The 15,928-nt window shown below is 49.7% G+C and overlaps 1 long non-coding RNA gene across 2 annotated transcripts; it reads right to left on the reverse strand.

Annotated features, from left to right (window-relative positions):
- Positions 1-2,023: 2,023 nt before the first annotated feature.
- Positions 2,024-6,506, reverse strand: LOC148754728 (uncharacterized). 2 transcript variants are annotated; one of them, XR_016019596.1, is made up of 3 exons: positions 6,186-6,506; positions 4,016-4,110; positions 2,024-3,007 (listed from the first exon to the last, which is right to left on the reverse strand). It is a non-coding gene; the product is annotated as an uncharacterized LOC148754728 (long non-coding RNA). The 2 variants fall into 2 exon arrangements; XR_016019597.1 differs by having other exon boundaries at positions 2,024-3,580.
- Positions 6,507-15,928: the final 9,422 nt, after the last annotated feature.

Raw genomic sequence — 15,928 nt, forward strand, 5'->3', positions numbered from 1 at the left:
TGATCCCAGCCCCCCAGGCCATGGTCGGAAGCTTCTGGTTCCCATCGAGTGTGTAAGGCAGCAGGGCTTTCGGACCTGGGAGGACCTGGGTGTATGAGGTCACCTGAGAGCCCTGTTCAAGTCACAAGCAGACTGGGCGGAGGCCCTGCCACCACCATATATGATTGGGCCTCTGTGCTCAGGTCTGCTCTGCCTGTCTGTACCCCCTGACATGTCGCCCATCCTTCCCTTCTTTTCACCGTACTATCTCAGAAAAAAAGAGAAAGGGCTTGCAGCACCATCAGTAATCACTCCAGGTTTTGTGGCCCTGAGGCTCACACATAGGAAAAACAATTCAAAATTAGGTAGGTGTGGGGCCTTTGCCTCCACCTAGTGTTGCCCACCAGGTGGCTTCTTAACAGAAAAAGAACATTTGTATGTAAACAGCATTCCGTTTTGAATTTCTTTCCTAAAGAGTTGTTACTATTTACCCAAGAACCGTGTTTAGGTGTGTGAAATAAAAAACCCCATGAACCTATTCATAGATGTACCCAGATGACAGCAGGTACCGTCAGGAGAGGAGGTGCGGGAGGAGGGCACCTGGGTGGGGACAGTCAGGCAGGCGGAGTTCTGTTTTGATAGAAGCCACAAGGAAAGGCAGAAAACTCTGCTAAGGTGCTAGCCAGCCTGATGGAGCCCACGCAGCCTGTCTCAGGATCGTGGGGGGTGTAAAAGAAAGATAAACGTGGACCCTGCCTGGCAGAGCTTCCAATCCAGTGTGCAGTGGAAGATGGACAGAGCCCTCGGCAACTGGCTGGCTGTTGGCTGGAGGTCACGTTCAGTTTCTTGCCACTGGGACCTCTCTATTGAGGAGCTCACTACATGGCAGCTTGCTTCGTCCAAGCGGCCAAGGACTAGAGTCTGCTAGGAAGACACAAGTTACCATCTTATATGAAGTAACCCCAGAGGTGACATTGCATCACCTTTGCCTGTTCTGTTAGTTAGAAGCAAGCCACAGGTCCAGCCACTGAAAGAAAGGCAGGGGATCCCACGAAGACCTGAACACCAGGAGGAGAGGGTCACTAGGGACCATCTCAGAGCCTGCCCACACGAGGCATTTTCTTTTTCTGTGTAGAAGAGACCGTTGTATAGTCAAGAGCCCTGGGCCGGTGGCCCAAAGTCCTGGGTGTGAAGCCTGGCTTTACCACGTAGCATGTGAATTTAAATGAGGCCATTTCATCTCCCTGAGATCCAGTGTCCTTCATCTTCAGTGGGGACAGCGGTACATCTCTGGGGGGGCTATGCAGAGGAGGAAATGAGGCAGCTTATGGAAACATCTCCGCACAGTAGGAGCCTGTGCCAACCTCAGGCCAGGGAAGGGGGACCCACAATTCTTTATATTTAAGCCTGGGTTTTCTCAAGAGAAGAATGCCAACAGTGGCATCCCTGAAGTTCAAGATCAGGGAGAGACTGCCCCACCGGCCACACTCCCCGCTCAAGGACCGCAGCCAGGAAACAGCATCCCCCCCCAAGTTCAGGTTCACCAATATAAAATCATGCCAACCAAAGACAGAGTCCTGTCACCTTGACAGGCAGTCGACATGTGGCAGGTATCCTACCGAACTAGCTCACTAAATGGGGGAACTGGAAAGATGCTGCAACCAGTTCAAAGGAAAACGTGAACAGATACGTTTATGGGTCAAGAGTATTGGAACGAGCTGGCAAAATGCTCTGGGTGGGAGCACGGGGCATGAGGTGAGGGTCGTCCCTCACCACGCGTTTCATGTTCATGTCCATAAACAAAAGTGATTTGCCTCATCACCCGTTCTCTACAACTTCGATTGTAAAATAGAGGCAGTGAGGAGCTAGAATCAGGTGGCCCAGCAGGGTGAGCTCTAAGGAATGCAGTTTCCCACTGGGCACACCCAATAATCCTTTCTGTGTAGTCTGCGTGAGTCTCCTGACACCAGGTATATTACATTGCTAGAGCCGCCAGAACAAAGCACCACAAACTGAGCCGCTTAAACAGCAGAGATTCATTCTCCTCTGGAGGCCTAAAGTCCAAGATCAAGCTGTGGGCAGGGCTGGTCCCTTCTGAGGCTGAGGGAGGATCTTTCCCTAGCAGCTGGTGGTTGGCTGGCCATCTTTGGCATTCCTTGTCCTGTAGAAGCCTCACCCCAATCTCTGCCTTTATCGTCACATGGTGTCTTGTCTCCCTGTGTGCCTCTCTGTGTCCAAATTTCCCATTTTTATAAGGACACCAGTCATACTGGGTAGGGTCCATGCCAATGACCTCATTGTAACGTCTCCAAATACAGTCACATTCTGAGGTCCTGAGGGTTAGGACTCAACATCTGAATTTGGGGGTGACACAATTTTGGGGTGACCTAACATGAGGAAATCCGAAGCCCAGAACACAGCTGGCCAGGCAGGACTGTGAGGGGGAGCCTGGAGCCTGCGCGCTGGTGGCAGTGATCACAGTGCACCGGGTCCTAGCAGCATGAGTTATCACGGGGTCCCCTCCCCATCCACAGTCAGCAGAGGCCGGGGCCGTGCTTGCTCACTGCAGATCCATACCAGGCCCCTCCTGGCAGGGGGCTCCCACCTGGTTATGCGGCTTACCTGGCGTGTCTCTCCATCAGTGACTTCAGATCTGCTCATTAGTAAAACGTTTATTGAGGATTCACTCGGGAGGGCACTGGGCTGGGCCCCTGGGCTGCAATACTTGCCTGCTAGCCAGGCATGCCCACCAGAAAAAAACAGCTAATAATATAGACACTGCAGTGGACGAATACCAGGTCCTGGCTGTGCCCTGAAGCACTGGCTTCAGATAACTTTCCCAGTGAAAGCGTTGGTCCCAACCACCTACCCCAGGACAGTTGTGTCCATGGCAGAAGCTTCTCTCTGGGTCTCCCATTTCATGCAGTTGCATCTTCCCGGTCTCAGTTGCAAGGTCACACCACAGAGCTGCCCAGATGTCAGGTAGATGACAAGGCCCTGAAGCTGGCCTGTGACACTTGTGTTGCTCCTGAGGAAAGATGAAGGGGTTAGTCCTGCAAGTGGCAGAGTGACTGTGATGCTTTCTTGCTGCCAACAACTTTTCAAAGCAAACTGCTGCCTTCATTGCCCGTGTGATTGGGCCAAGTTTCTAAGTTAGGCTCATAGTCAAGAGGCATTGTCTGTGATGTCATTTTTGTAAAAATCTGTTTCTCATTGAAGTTACAAAAGTAACAACAACAAAAGCCTTCAGAGAGCCTCACTGACTTTGTTGGTTTGCCCTATACACTGCCGCCCAATGTGGGAGGTCCCAGGAGCGACGGTGGACAAAGCCCACCTCTGCCTGAAGCTTCCAGTCAGGTGTGCACCACTTGCTGGTCTGAGAACTGGGACCAAGAAGCAGTATCGAACTTCTCTTTGTAGTTTGTTATGAAGAGTGATCCAATTCCTCGAAGGCCCCCTGGCTTTCCTCACTTAGCATGACGTCCTCCAGGTTCCTCCATGCTGTAGCAGGTGTCAGGATTTCCTTCCTATTTACGGCTGAGTAGTATTCCATTGTTGGCATTACATTGCTGGCTATATTCCAGTTTGCTTAATTATTCATCTGCAGACAGACACTTCGGTTATTTCCACCCCTTGGCTATTGTGAATAAGGCAGCCATGAACATGGCTGCACACATTCGAGTCCCTGCTTTCAATTCTCTTAGGTATGTGCTGAATCATACGGTGATTTTTAAGTTGCGGGGGTGGGAAACTGTCATATCATCTTCCACAGCAGCTCTACCATCTCACATTCCCACCAGCAGTGCCCAAGGGTTTTGGTTTCTCCCCGCTCTTGCCCACACTTGTTGTTTTCTATTGTTCTGTTGTTTTCTCATTCCGGTGCAGCTGAGGCTGTTGGCGATGATTTTTAAGACCCTTCGGTTCCAAGTTTCCTTAGCTATGTTTCTCCCCCTCCTACCTTCTGAAATACTCACGAGGTTAAATTTATAAGGTAAGGAATTTTCTAAACATGAAGAATTGGGAAGTTTAGACTTACATTCCCCTGGAGCTCTTGGAATGAGTCCCTTTGCACCACCATGAACTGTCCCGGTGGAGACTGCCACGTCACACTTCACAGCTGGCTTTGGGTTCCTGAAAGCGTACGGTGTTAGGAATGAAAACTAAGAGATTGTTTTAAAAGACCTTCATTAATTTATTTAAAGTTATGGTACGAAACTTATTCCATGTTATTCTACGACAACATAAATAACATTTTATGAAAAAGAATTACTTTCAAAAAATTAGACAAGTGGACTTGTTTTCCATTTGGGGGGAGCTCTTTAATATCTACACAGCTTGCTAGAAAACACCTATGTTCTTATATCTGCTCCTGTGCTCAGCCTGTTGTGATCTAATGTTTTAGTTGACGTGTGTGAAGAGAATTTGGCCTGGCCGAGATATGTAGTAGGAAAATGGAAGGGCATTTACATAGATACTCCACCCAAACTGACCCGTGGCTGTTTCTCAAAGGTCCTTTGCAGTGTGGATTCTGACACCACATCAGTGAACTTTCTGTACTGCTGGACTGAAACCCACTGGTCTCCTGGGCACTTCAAATGGGCCTATTACCCACACGTGACTTTGTAACATGGCCATTTGGTCGTTTGGAAAATATGAATTCACTGAATTATGCAAATATTCTAAATGTTGACACATTTCACTAGACAATATTCAAAAATCACAGTTGCAAATATCACCACCTGCCTCATCAGAGAAGTCTTTAAGGGTTGTGCAGAGATCAAATTCGTGACAAGTCCAGGACTTCCAGAATTCTAATTTTTACTGGAAACTCAAATTTCATCACTGAAAGCAAACACTGTCCATTGGTTTCTTTGAAGTGACTAACTCACTTTGTTCATTTTTAAGAAAATACCTGCCAAGTACCGCGAAGCCTGTCCCTTGTTCTTTCAGGTCAAAAAGGTGTTTCACGAAAAACAACACCTAAGTCAGCTCAGTCGTAGCAGGGCTCTTCCTCCCGGCGGCTGCTGGACTTGGGTCTGCAGAGAAGAACTGAATGTGTCCTTTCCATTTCCTTGCACAGAATATTAAAAAGTTGCATACTCAGTGGTCAAGACTTCATCAGATTAATAAATGCTGCTCCGTCAAGGACATTCGTAGTGAAACTCCTTTTTTACGGCAAGTGCCTGGTGATGGAGGGCACAGTGACAAGCAGTAGAATTGGGTATCACGGCCTTGATCCAGACAGGCAGAGGGCCCCACGGTTCTGCCCACTGTTGTGTTTTTGCCAGCACTGCAAATGCCACTGTGAAAAGCCAAGTAACGCCTTCGTATTGTTATAAAATGGTTTTGACCAGACAGATTCCCTGAATGGGTCTTGGGGGGTCTTCAGACCCATGGACCACGCTTTGAGAGTCGCTCGTTAGATTTTAATGTCACACAGAAGACGGCAGTTCTTCGAATTGATTTCTAATTAGTTATCCTGCAAGGTCTCTTTGTATGGTTTTCTTTTCCTCATTTACATCTCTCGTTTGCTTATTAATTCGTCATTGAGAGCCGACAGGGTGCCAGCTCCCGTGCTGGGTTTCTATGCTAAGTGCAAGCTCACCTACTTTTTGTTCTGATTGGAGTTTCGTTTTTATACACTACTCCAGGGTCTCGCACACCTCACGCCAGGAACTGTTCAAATGCTGTCATATAGTGCATGCTCCAAGAATTCTCCAAATTACTCAATTCTATAATCCGATAAAAAGCCTTCAGAGACACCATTTCTTGATGAGGTCAGTGAGCCGTGGACACACGATAACCCCCATCCGGACAGAGCCAGCCAGCAAGTACACTCAGGTACCAAGGAATTTAAAAGGATGTAAGTCACACAAAGCATGTCCTCCCACCACAGAGAATTAAACTACAAATCAATCGCAGAAAGATAACTGGAAAATCCCCAAATATTTGGAAGCAATAAAACAGACTTGTGGTAAAATACACGTATCATGAAGTTTGCCATTTTGACCATTTGTGAGCGTACAACCCCACGACCTTGAACTCACTGACAGTGCTGTGCTGCGTCCCCACCATCCATCCATCCACAGAGCTCTCTCCTCTGGGAAGCAGGGGCTCTGTCGGACATCGGTCCCCACTGCCTGTCCCCCAGCCCCTGGGAGTCACTGCTCTGCCCTTTGTCGCTGTGAATCCTCTAGGCACCTCACCTGAGTGGAATCATGCAGTGTTTGTCCTTTTGTGACTGGCTTATTTCACTTGGCATGCTGTCCTCAGGGTTCATCCATGTTGTGACATGGGTCAGAATTTCCTTCCCTTTTAAGGCTGAATGATAACTCTGTTGAGAGAGAGAGAGAGAGAGAGAGACAGAGAGAGAGAGAGAGAGAGAGAGAGAATATTTCTTGACTAGGTCAACGAACGGTTGAAACCGATAACCACTGGCAGGATGGAGCAAGTCACAGTGGAGGACACCAAACTGCACAACAGGCGGCTTGGGGTTTGGGGCAGACAGCGGGCTGGCGTTGAGCCAGCTGTGCGTAGCTCCCCTTGTGCGTGTGTGGGGGGGCTGCTAACATGCTCAGACAGGCTGAGGAAGCGCAGGAAGCTATGTAGCACCATGAGGGAGTGCCACAGCCCTGGGAGCGGGCTCAGCTGTGTGGGGCAGATGGTGTCTCCTGAGCTTTGGCACCTCGATGGTCCGTTTTATGTGTCAGCTGGCTGAGCTAGCGCAGCCAGTGCTGTGGCTAAACACAAATCTAGATGTTGCTGGGAGGGTAGTTTCCTAGATGTGATTAACCTTCGAATCAGTGGGCTCTTGAGAAAAGCAGGGTGTCCTCCACAACGTGGGTGGGCCTCACCCAGTCAGCTGAAGGCCGGGGAAGAGACTGAGGTCCCTGGAAGAGGCGGGGCTTCCACCAGGAGACAGACCACTGCAACATCAGCTCTTACCAGTATATCCCGCCTGCCCGCCCACCCAGCCAATTTCAGCCTCGACAGCACCCTCAATGGCACAACGCACTCCCTAAACTCAATCTCTCTCTCTCTCTCTCTCTCTCTCTCTCTCTCTCTCTCTCTCTCTCTCTCTCTTCATATGTGTGTGTGTGTGTGTGTGTGTGTGTGTGTGTGTGTGTGTTTCTCCACTCTACTGGTTCTGTTTCTCTGGAGAACCCTAAGACAGTACGCTTTCCATCTCTATTTAGACCCTTATAGTGGCATATTGAAGCCATCAGAAGAGCAGACGTGTTTCATTGATTTACTGCACGGTTTCCTCCTTCCCTGCTATGGATGGCCAAGGCCTCCATGGATGACGCTGGAAGGCCGGGTTAGGTACTCCGCCCACAGTTCCCCTAGGGAGTTATGCAGTTGAGGGAGCCACTGAAACGTGCTGTCAAGTCCTGTCCTGCTTCCTAGCTGTGCAAAGCTGTCAGAGTCCTTGGGAAGGTTGCCCTCTTGCCCTCTCAGGCCCCCCGGGGCTTGGACACTCCCACCTGGAGGGGCTCCAGCCACGCCTGGCTGAGGAGGAGTGGGGGGACGGAGAGGCAGGGGTTTGGCTGCGGGCCCCTCTCCCACCTCCTTGCCGGCCAGCTGGCCACAACTGGCCTTTGTAGGGCCTCAGATCTGCTGTGGCCCCATCTGGAGAGACCCACCCAAGATAACGCCCAAGAGAAAGGGGCGGAGCTGGCACCCTGCCCTCCTGCCCTGGGGACAGCACAAAGTTAGCACCAAAAGGAGCAGCAAGCTAAAAAAAAGTTCTTTTTCTTCTTGGCCCCTCATTCTTCACTGTTTTCCTAAACTTGCTGAAATGAATGTTTGCCATCTTTTGAGACGTCAGAGAACAGTTTCATTTTCTGCGGCATATTTTCAACGAGGAAAGAGTTTCGTTTTGTGCAGCACGTATTTTCAGAGGGAGAGAGAGAGAGAGAGAGAACAAAGCCTGGGCTGGACCTTCTGGGCGGCTGTGTGATCTCTCTCGCTGCCTATCAGACTGGACGGTACTTCTGTTCCGCTGCGTCAACGTGTATTTGTCTACAAATAAATGCACTCTTGTTATGTGCAGATATTAATCAGGATCACTGGAAAGATTAAAGAATAAACTGGTTACCAGGAAACAGAATGTGCTCACAAATTCCAGAGCCAGAAGGAATCTCCCCAGGTCCTTGTACGGGGAGAAAATTGTCCGGACAAGTTTCAGGCTCCCTTCAGCCCCACTGTGCCTTGAAGGCAGATCATGGCTGTCCTCCCAGCACTGGGTGTCTCCTTTCCCTACTTTCAATATGAACAAGGAACACAAACTCTTGCCTAATAAGGATCTTTAGAAGGCTTGTTTAGCAACGAGATGGAATCACTTATAATTAGCTTAAGTTTGGGTAATTATGTACGAAAGTTTTCCAAGTTTTCTTTTAAAAGTATTTCTTACTCCAAGATTTCCCTGTGACCCCATTTTACACCATCTGGTTACCCCATGAGCAAAGGGTTTGCTAACAAAGATACGCTTCCCCTTCCGTCTCGTTTCCATCACCAGCACCCCTGAATTCCCGAAGACCTCTCTGTATACTCATGTTTGTTCTACGTCTTACAAAAATTAGGGAGTCCTTGAGCTACAGAATAATTTGGGACACTTTTTTTTTTACTTTCAGAAAGATCCACATTGCCTTTTTTTCATGATTTTCACCCCTTGAGTTGTGGATGTCATCTGTGAGGCACAAGGACTGAAACTCTGTGCACTCCCCCCCCCCCCCAAGCCGGCACCTTGTCTGTGAGACAAACTCAGGTCCAGATCTTGGAGGCATGTTATTGACATAATGATGAGGCATTCTGTTCCTTTCTGAGGTTTTTACACCAGATCTAGTACTAGTCTTTAGCTAATTTTCTTTATACTATCATAGAAAGATCAAGGGTTTGTGGGAAGCCACCAATATGTCTTCTCAAACGCACGTCTTCCAGGCAGGGCCAAGTTTGTTGATGACTTCCACGGCACAGACTTCTATGCTCTATCATCGTTCTACGTGACTCCCACTGCATTTCCCGTAACACAGCCTTTGTGCTGCCACTGGCAGTTTCCTCAACATAGTGGCTTCTCCCGTTGGCTCACTGATACCCCAAACTCAATAAACCACCCGTTACTGGGTGTTGGGCTGGTGGAAATTAACCAGCTTCTGCAGCAGCGTATTTTTGTTCTGTGTACTCACCTGCCTCTGGGAACTAGTGATTTATAAATAAAAATGTATTATTTATCATTTAGGAGACTGGAAATATTGTGCATCTGGAACTCCGGAAATAAATTGTCAGCCACCGAGCAATATACTTTTGATACATTGTAGATTTATTTGATGCATCACCAGTTTGCCCAGATGGGCCTCCAGTTGTCATATGAAGACTGATCCTCTGGGAGGATTTGATGCTGTGAAAGTTTTATCTCCCTCTTTCACGGCCATTCTTCCCCTGGGTCCCCATCTATTTTCTGTCTCCTTGTCAACAACACTTAAGTGTGATGCAATCATTTGAGGGCTACAGGGTAGTAACTCAGGCTTGTGTTTACGTAGCATCTCCAAGGAGCCAGAGGTGCTCTAAGGACAGTGCTCGGGTCGCCGCGCTCTGGTGCGGGAGACCAGGGCAGGTGTCATTATTTTCTAGCCTTTTCATTTTGGACATTTTCACACGCACAGAAGTAGAGAGAAGAGTACGATGAATCTCTGTGTGCTTATCACTCAGCTTTAAAACTATTAACATTTTCCAATTTTATTTCATCTGTTTTCCATCCTTTTTTCGCCCCTTAAGTCGTTTAAACAAATCCCAGGCATCATGTTATTTCACTGCAGTGTGAGCAAGTGTTATTAATTCTGTTTTATGGGAAAGTAGAGATGCTGAAAAGTTAAGAATCTCACCCAAAAGGACACACCGAGGCGGTGGGGAAGGAAGCTACCAGAAGTGGATTTTTTCCATCCTAACATTGCTCTTGCAAGCAAAAGCAGACGATGTCCCCAAATGGTTTCTTTAGTCACACAGAGAGCGTGTCAGCAACTACACAATGTCAGTGGTGGGAACAACATGCAAACAGACTAATCACATAGATAGAGTTGTCTCAGCCTGTAACTATTTAAATAAGTTAAAAGAATTTACTTCCTGAAACTACAAGTCAGTCCCTTTAAAGAATAACTAGGAAGCTAAATCCCCAAAGTGACATTGACTCAGAAGAATGCTATTTAAAATCCAAACATATGGTGTCAGAGTGAATCCGTGCGCAACCTTTGGTCAACTGTGACTCTAGCAATACTTGCTTTTGTTGTTGCGGAGGCGATACCAGCATTCCTGCGAGGAGAATTTGCAGCAAATGCTGCCTCCCGCTAAGATGTCCTGAATGTCTGGGGCCTTCTCCTGAGAACTTTATGAGCTTTGGGTACCTGGTCTGCCAAGAGAACATTGCCAGACACGTTACCACCCTCTGCTGTCCCCACAAAGGATGGCTCTTGGGGCAGCTCTCAGGGATGATTTGGAGTTTCCTTTGGTCCCTTGTGGTGCTGCTGGGAAGCTGTTGCACATCAAAGAATTTGGCCAGTCTCTGCGCCGCCCCCCCAGGAGGCCTCTAACTCCTCCCACCACACCTGAGCTTATACTGACCAGGTGTCATGGCAGCCCCCAGGTAGCTTCTGGGTGGGGGCCCATCATACCAGAAAGACCATCCAGGGGTTCAGAGGATTGGAACTTTCAGCCAAGAGGTATCAGCCAGACCCCTTGACCTCCGGGGGGAGGGTACAGAGATTGAGTTCAATCACGTGACCAGTGACCAGTGATTCAGTCAGGCCTCTGTAATAAACCCCGATAAGAATTCCAGACACTGGAAGCCCATATGAGCTTCCTGGTTGGGGTGGCACGTAAGGGCATGGAGGCTGTGCATTCGAGGCTGACCCTGTTTGTCCCTTCTTTGGACGGGGCGGGTCCTGATTTTATCCTTTATTTATTTTATTTTTTTTACAGATTTCATTGGGGAACAGGACTTTATTGGGGAACAGTGTGTACTTACTTCCAGGACTTTTTTCCAAGTCAAGTTGTTGTCCTTTCAGTCTTAGTTGTGGAGGGTGCAGCTCAGCTCCAGGTCCAGTTGCTGTTGCTAGTTGCAGGGGGTGCAGCCCACCATCCCTTGCGGGAGTCGAACTGGCAACCTTGTGGTTGAGAGCCCACTGGGCCATGTGGTAATCAAACCGGCAGCCTTCGGAGTTAGGAGCACGAAGCTCCCACCATTTGAGTCACCAGGCCGGCCCCTGTATCCTTTATGATAGAACTACAGATTTCAGAATAGTGCTCTCCTGAGTTCTGTGAGTCGTTCTAGCAAATGATTGAACTGGAGGAGTCATTGGAACCCTCGAATTTATAGCCAGTTGGTTAGAAGCACCAGTGGCCTGGAACCCCTACAATTTGGCTGGTGCATGGAGTGAGGGCAGTCTTTTGGGTGCCGTGCCCTCCACATACGGGTCTGTACTGACCCCGGGAGCTGCTGTCAGGATGACATGACTCAGCCAGCACACTCACCTTGGAGCCGTACGTACCTGGTGTCGGTCGGTCCTGCACCCACCCCCAGATCTCAGCACAGCGCCTGGATTCCACGGGCCTCTCCCCTTGGCCACGCGGATGATGCAGAGTCCCAGGCCACTCTCCGAGGGACGGTCACAAATAGACAGCTGCTCTAGCGTTTTTCTGTGTCACCGCTTATGTTTTAAAACAGTCGTATTAGATTTTATTATCAAATCACACACACATTGCTAAAAGCACAAATATAGAAGCAAATAAATAAAAATATAGAAGCCAATGAATGAAAACACACTCAGTGTCGTCAGAGGTGCCCGCTGTCCCCGGGAAGAGGTGTTCCCTTGCAGACTCTTTTCAAGGAGTTCCTACCATGTTAAGGAAAAAGCTGGCCCTTCCCACAGGGAAGGCAGAGGTGCTGGCCCCTCCAGGTCCCCTTCCCTCCTGCCTCCTGCTCTGTGCCCTGAGGGCCAGCTGCACAGGTGGCTCCGGCAGCTCCCTGCTTCTGGCTTCCAGGGGGGCTGGCCAATGGAGGCGCTGTGAGAATTCAGAGGGTAGCAGGAAAGTGGGGGGTGTTATGTTTGGGTCACCATGGGTCAGGTCCCTCCCACTACTGCCAGTTTCATGCAGTCCCCTGCCTCCCAGTTTCTGGGAGCTGCTCCCTCTCTTGCCCTGCAGCGTCCCTTGGCCGTAGCTTGGAGCCAGCTCCCATGTAGTGTCCTCAGATCGCTGCATCCGTGTGCTTTTTGCATTCCGCGGGCCCTGGCCAGTGCACTGGAATGGGGAGGAGGCAGTAGGAAGCACCTGTGACCTCTGGGAGCAGCCACCACCTGCCTAGCACCAAGGGTTGTCTTGGGGACACCCAGGTGGTTCTGGTCAAACCAAGTCCAGGTGAGAAGGGATGGGCCAGTCAAGGTCACTGAAGAGAGAAGGCAGAGGCTGGTAACTTGCCCTGGCGGGTCAGGCCATCCACGCTACAGACCGGCTGTGCGCCAGGGGTGGTGAGGCCCTCTGTTCCTGTGGGAACAGCTTTCAGTGGCCCGAGGTCTCCCACGTTTAAGACCTGGAAAAGCCACATCGTGAGCAGAAGTAACAGCGAACGCTGGCGAGGGCTTGGGTGACTCGCCACTCCCGGGCATCTCAGGTTATCACAGGACAGGCGACGCTAAGCGAGGAATGACACAGTGTTACCGGGGTGACATGGGCTGCGCCTGCATCACTGCAACGCCCCAAAACAGTTTCTCAAAGTCTGGTCCTGTGCCACCTGTCTCCGAGTCACTGGCATTGGTCCGAAATACAGACCATTGGCACCGACAACCATGACCTTACCTGGGCTCCAGGAAATGGCGACCTTGAGACTCCCCCACTTTCCCATGCAATTTAGATAAGACTTGCTGTCTGCTCTTTCCCACGACTCCCATAGGACTCACAGAAGATACCTTTTATACACAGACCCTCCTCCCCCAATTTCCTGTTGTTTGTCTCACGACTGCCTAGCTGAGCATAGAGCTGTCCCCTGAAACCAGCTAGACACGGAGATGAGCATATTCCATTCAGCTAACTGACCAAGACGGCGCTTGGCGAATGACACTGACGTCAAAAGTACCCTGCATGTGATTACTCTGTCCCCTCCCTGTAAAAGTCCAAGGTGAGACCACCCTTGGCAAGACCCTGGTCTTTGGGTGGGGCCTCTCCTCCCGCAGCGTGAATAAAATCAGTCTCCTCACTTGTTTCTTTGGTCCTGAGCTCCCACCCAAGACCACTAAGTCAGGAGTCAGCATTTTCGCTAACACCCTTGGTGATTCCTATCGGGTCCAGTTTGAGCAGCTGGGCCCTGGAGGCTGGTGTGATGGGGGACATCACGAGGGCTGCGTGGTCGAACTCTGACAAACACTCCCTGCGCTAGCCGGTGAAGGTGTGGTGGAAGCTTTGTGGGTGCTGGTGGGGGGCTCGGTGGCGGAATTCGCTCTTCCAATTGCAGTTCTGTCCTCGAGCTTGTATTCCCAGCCGCTCTGCTTTGACCTGGGGGAAAAAGCAGATTTTGTCAATAGAAACAGATTTCTGTAAATCAATGCTAAGAATTTTGAGATCAATTCATTGCTTTTTGAAAGCAGCTCCAAAACAGCTTTCTTAACATGCAGGGGTCCAGCCTCCTTCATCACCAGCCTGCCCCATTCAGCCTTTTATTGGTTTGTCATCATCACGCCTGCTGACAATGAATGATCTCCTCCCAGGGAGTCTCACAAGAACCGGGAGTCCTTGCCAAAATCCTTTGGCACAAACTCCGCTCTGAGTCAGAGCCTCGGGCCATTAGTGAGGAAGGAACAGCTGCAAGGGCTGTGCATCTGTGAGTCATTTGAAAATTTTATGATGAATAAAAACTCTCCACTACACAGACTTATCCATTATGTATTAACCTAATACCTCTACAATTACACCGCCACCCAGCTCCTTCTGTTGAGTACATTTTTTTCTGATGACACTCTAACGCCAATAATAAATCCAAATATCTAAAACGTTGACTATCCAGTAACATGACATAAAATTCCCTACTTTCTACGTGGTCAGATCCTCAGTGGCAATAATAATAAATACAGTCTGCACGGAAAGCAGAAGAGAGACGTGGAAACCCCCAGGATTGTAAGAGCACAGAAAGAGAATTAGGGGTTTTAGATTAAACAACCAAAAGATTGAAACAAACAGAAAAACAGTACATTAAAGATGCTAAAAAATAAGCCTTTTAAAAATAGTTCAAGCACCATAAGCTGTTGAAGCTGCCCCCTGCGGGTAGATGACCTTAGTTTGCAACTGTGTATCTGGCGGTGCAATCAGGTTGCTTTAAAGGACCCAGAGGCAGAGTGAAAAGGGAGGAAGATGGAAACTGAAAGCCAGGAGAAAGAAAAGGAGCTGCTGAGTACCATTCAGGCCGCGCAGCAGGGCTCATCCCTGCCAGGAACCTTGGGGAGAGGGGTGGCGGCTGTAAATGTTCAACGACACCCTAAATTACCTTGTGGTATGGGGGTGCCGCCTCCCCTCCCCTTCCTGTGTCTGATCTCAGGTGGGGCCTCCAGCTTGCCAGTGTCTAGGTCAGCTCTGGGGATGCCTTTCCCCCTTTACTTCTTTATCCCCTTTTCCACCAACGCCATAGTTTAAAAATTCCCTCAGAAAACAGCTTTTGGTGTCATGAAGCTTTGCCCATTTCCATGCACTAAACTCGCATTTTTATTTTGTATCAGAACATCCTTTCTCTTCTGATTTCTTCTAATTCCGGCGGCAGTGACTTGCCATATGTTCTAAGGAAGACAGTGCATTACTTTGGCTTCCCTTCCTGGCTGGGAGCTGCGGGTGATATATTTTAAGCCCCACATTTAAAAATAAAAACCTTGGCAAGGCTTCTGATGAACGAAAAACAGCAAGATATACTTGTAACCTAGGCTCCGATTCGTTTGGATTTTGTAAGATTTCAAAGCCATGGCTTAAAAGAAAGGAAGAAACAAAGGCTGGCGGGTGCAAGGTGCAGAGGCTGGACCTGACTCCTGAGTGTGGGTCCCAGTCCTGCGTGGGGCCAGCCTCCTAGGACAGAGCGTGGCCAGCCCGGGAGCTGCAATGTGACCCAGGGCCTCTGGGCGGCTCTCACCAAAGGAGTCCAGGTGGTCGCTCAGGGCTCCACTACCCAGGGAATGCAAAGGGGCTGCCCTCCTTTCTCTTTTCTGCGTCTGCAAGCTGGTTGCCTGTTTTGGATGTTCGACTGGCATGCTGTCCCTGGCTATGTCCTGTCCCCTGATTTCTAGGCTGGGGGTTCAGGAGGCAGGGATAACAGAAGAGACATTTTTAATCCCATTTGCTAAGAAGAGTTGCTTCTTAACTGAAGCCCAAACAGCCCACTTTCTGGGACTGCCCTTTCACGGTCTCCACCCTCCACTGGACCCCAAACCAGCCCTCCACCCGCCATGGCCGAGGAGTGCAACTCACTTTCCCTGTCTCACTCCCAGCATCACTCAGGTAGTACTTGATTTGTGAGAGTCCAGCCTTGCCTAAAAGAAAGGTGTTTAGGGGTGGCCACTTAGCTCAGTGGGTTAGAGCGTGGTGCTAATAACACCAAGGTTGCCGATTCGATCGCCACAAGGGCCACTGAGCTGTGCCCTCCTTATAAAAAAAAAAGGTGTTTATTGTAGGCTGTGGGTGGCAGACACTGCCCAGGCCCCGTGCTCTTGGGCACGGCTGGTGCTGGGGGAAGCTGGCGGTCACGGAAGGAAGGCTCGTGTGTCACCCACCCTGGAGCCTCCCTGTGTGCACCGTCTCAGGGGTGCATCCTGCAAAGGACCACTCCCACGTTGGAGGAAGCCCTGCTGATCCAGGTACCAAGACCCCATGGGCGAGCTTCCGTCTTCCCTGGTCTTGTGGCTCTACCTCTGTGTAGAACAAACTGGGG

The sequence above is a fragment of the Rhinolophus sinicus genome, chromosome 17 (genome assembly GCF_057876585.1).
Source record: "Rhinolophus sinicus isolate RSI-liver-muscle chromosome 17, RSI-T2T, whole genome shotgun sequence".
Taxonomy (NCBI): domain Eukaryota; kingdom Metazoa; phylum Chordata; class Mammalia; order Chiroptera; family Rhinolophidae; genus Rhinolophus; species Rhinolophus sinicus.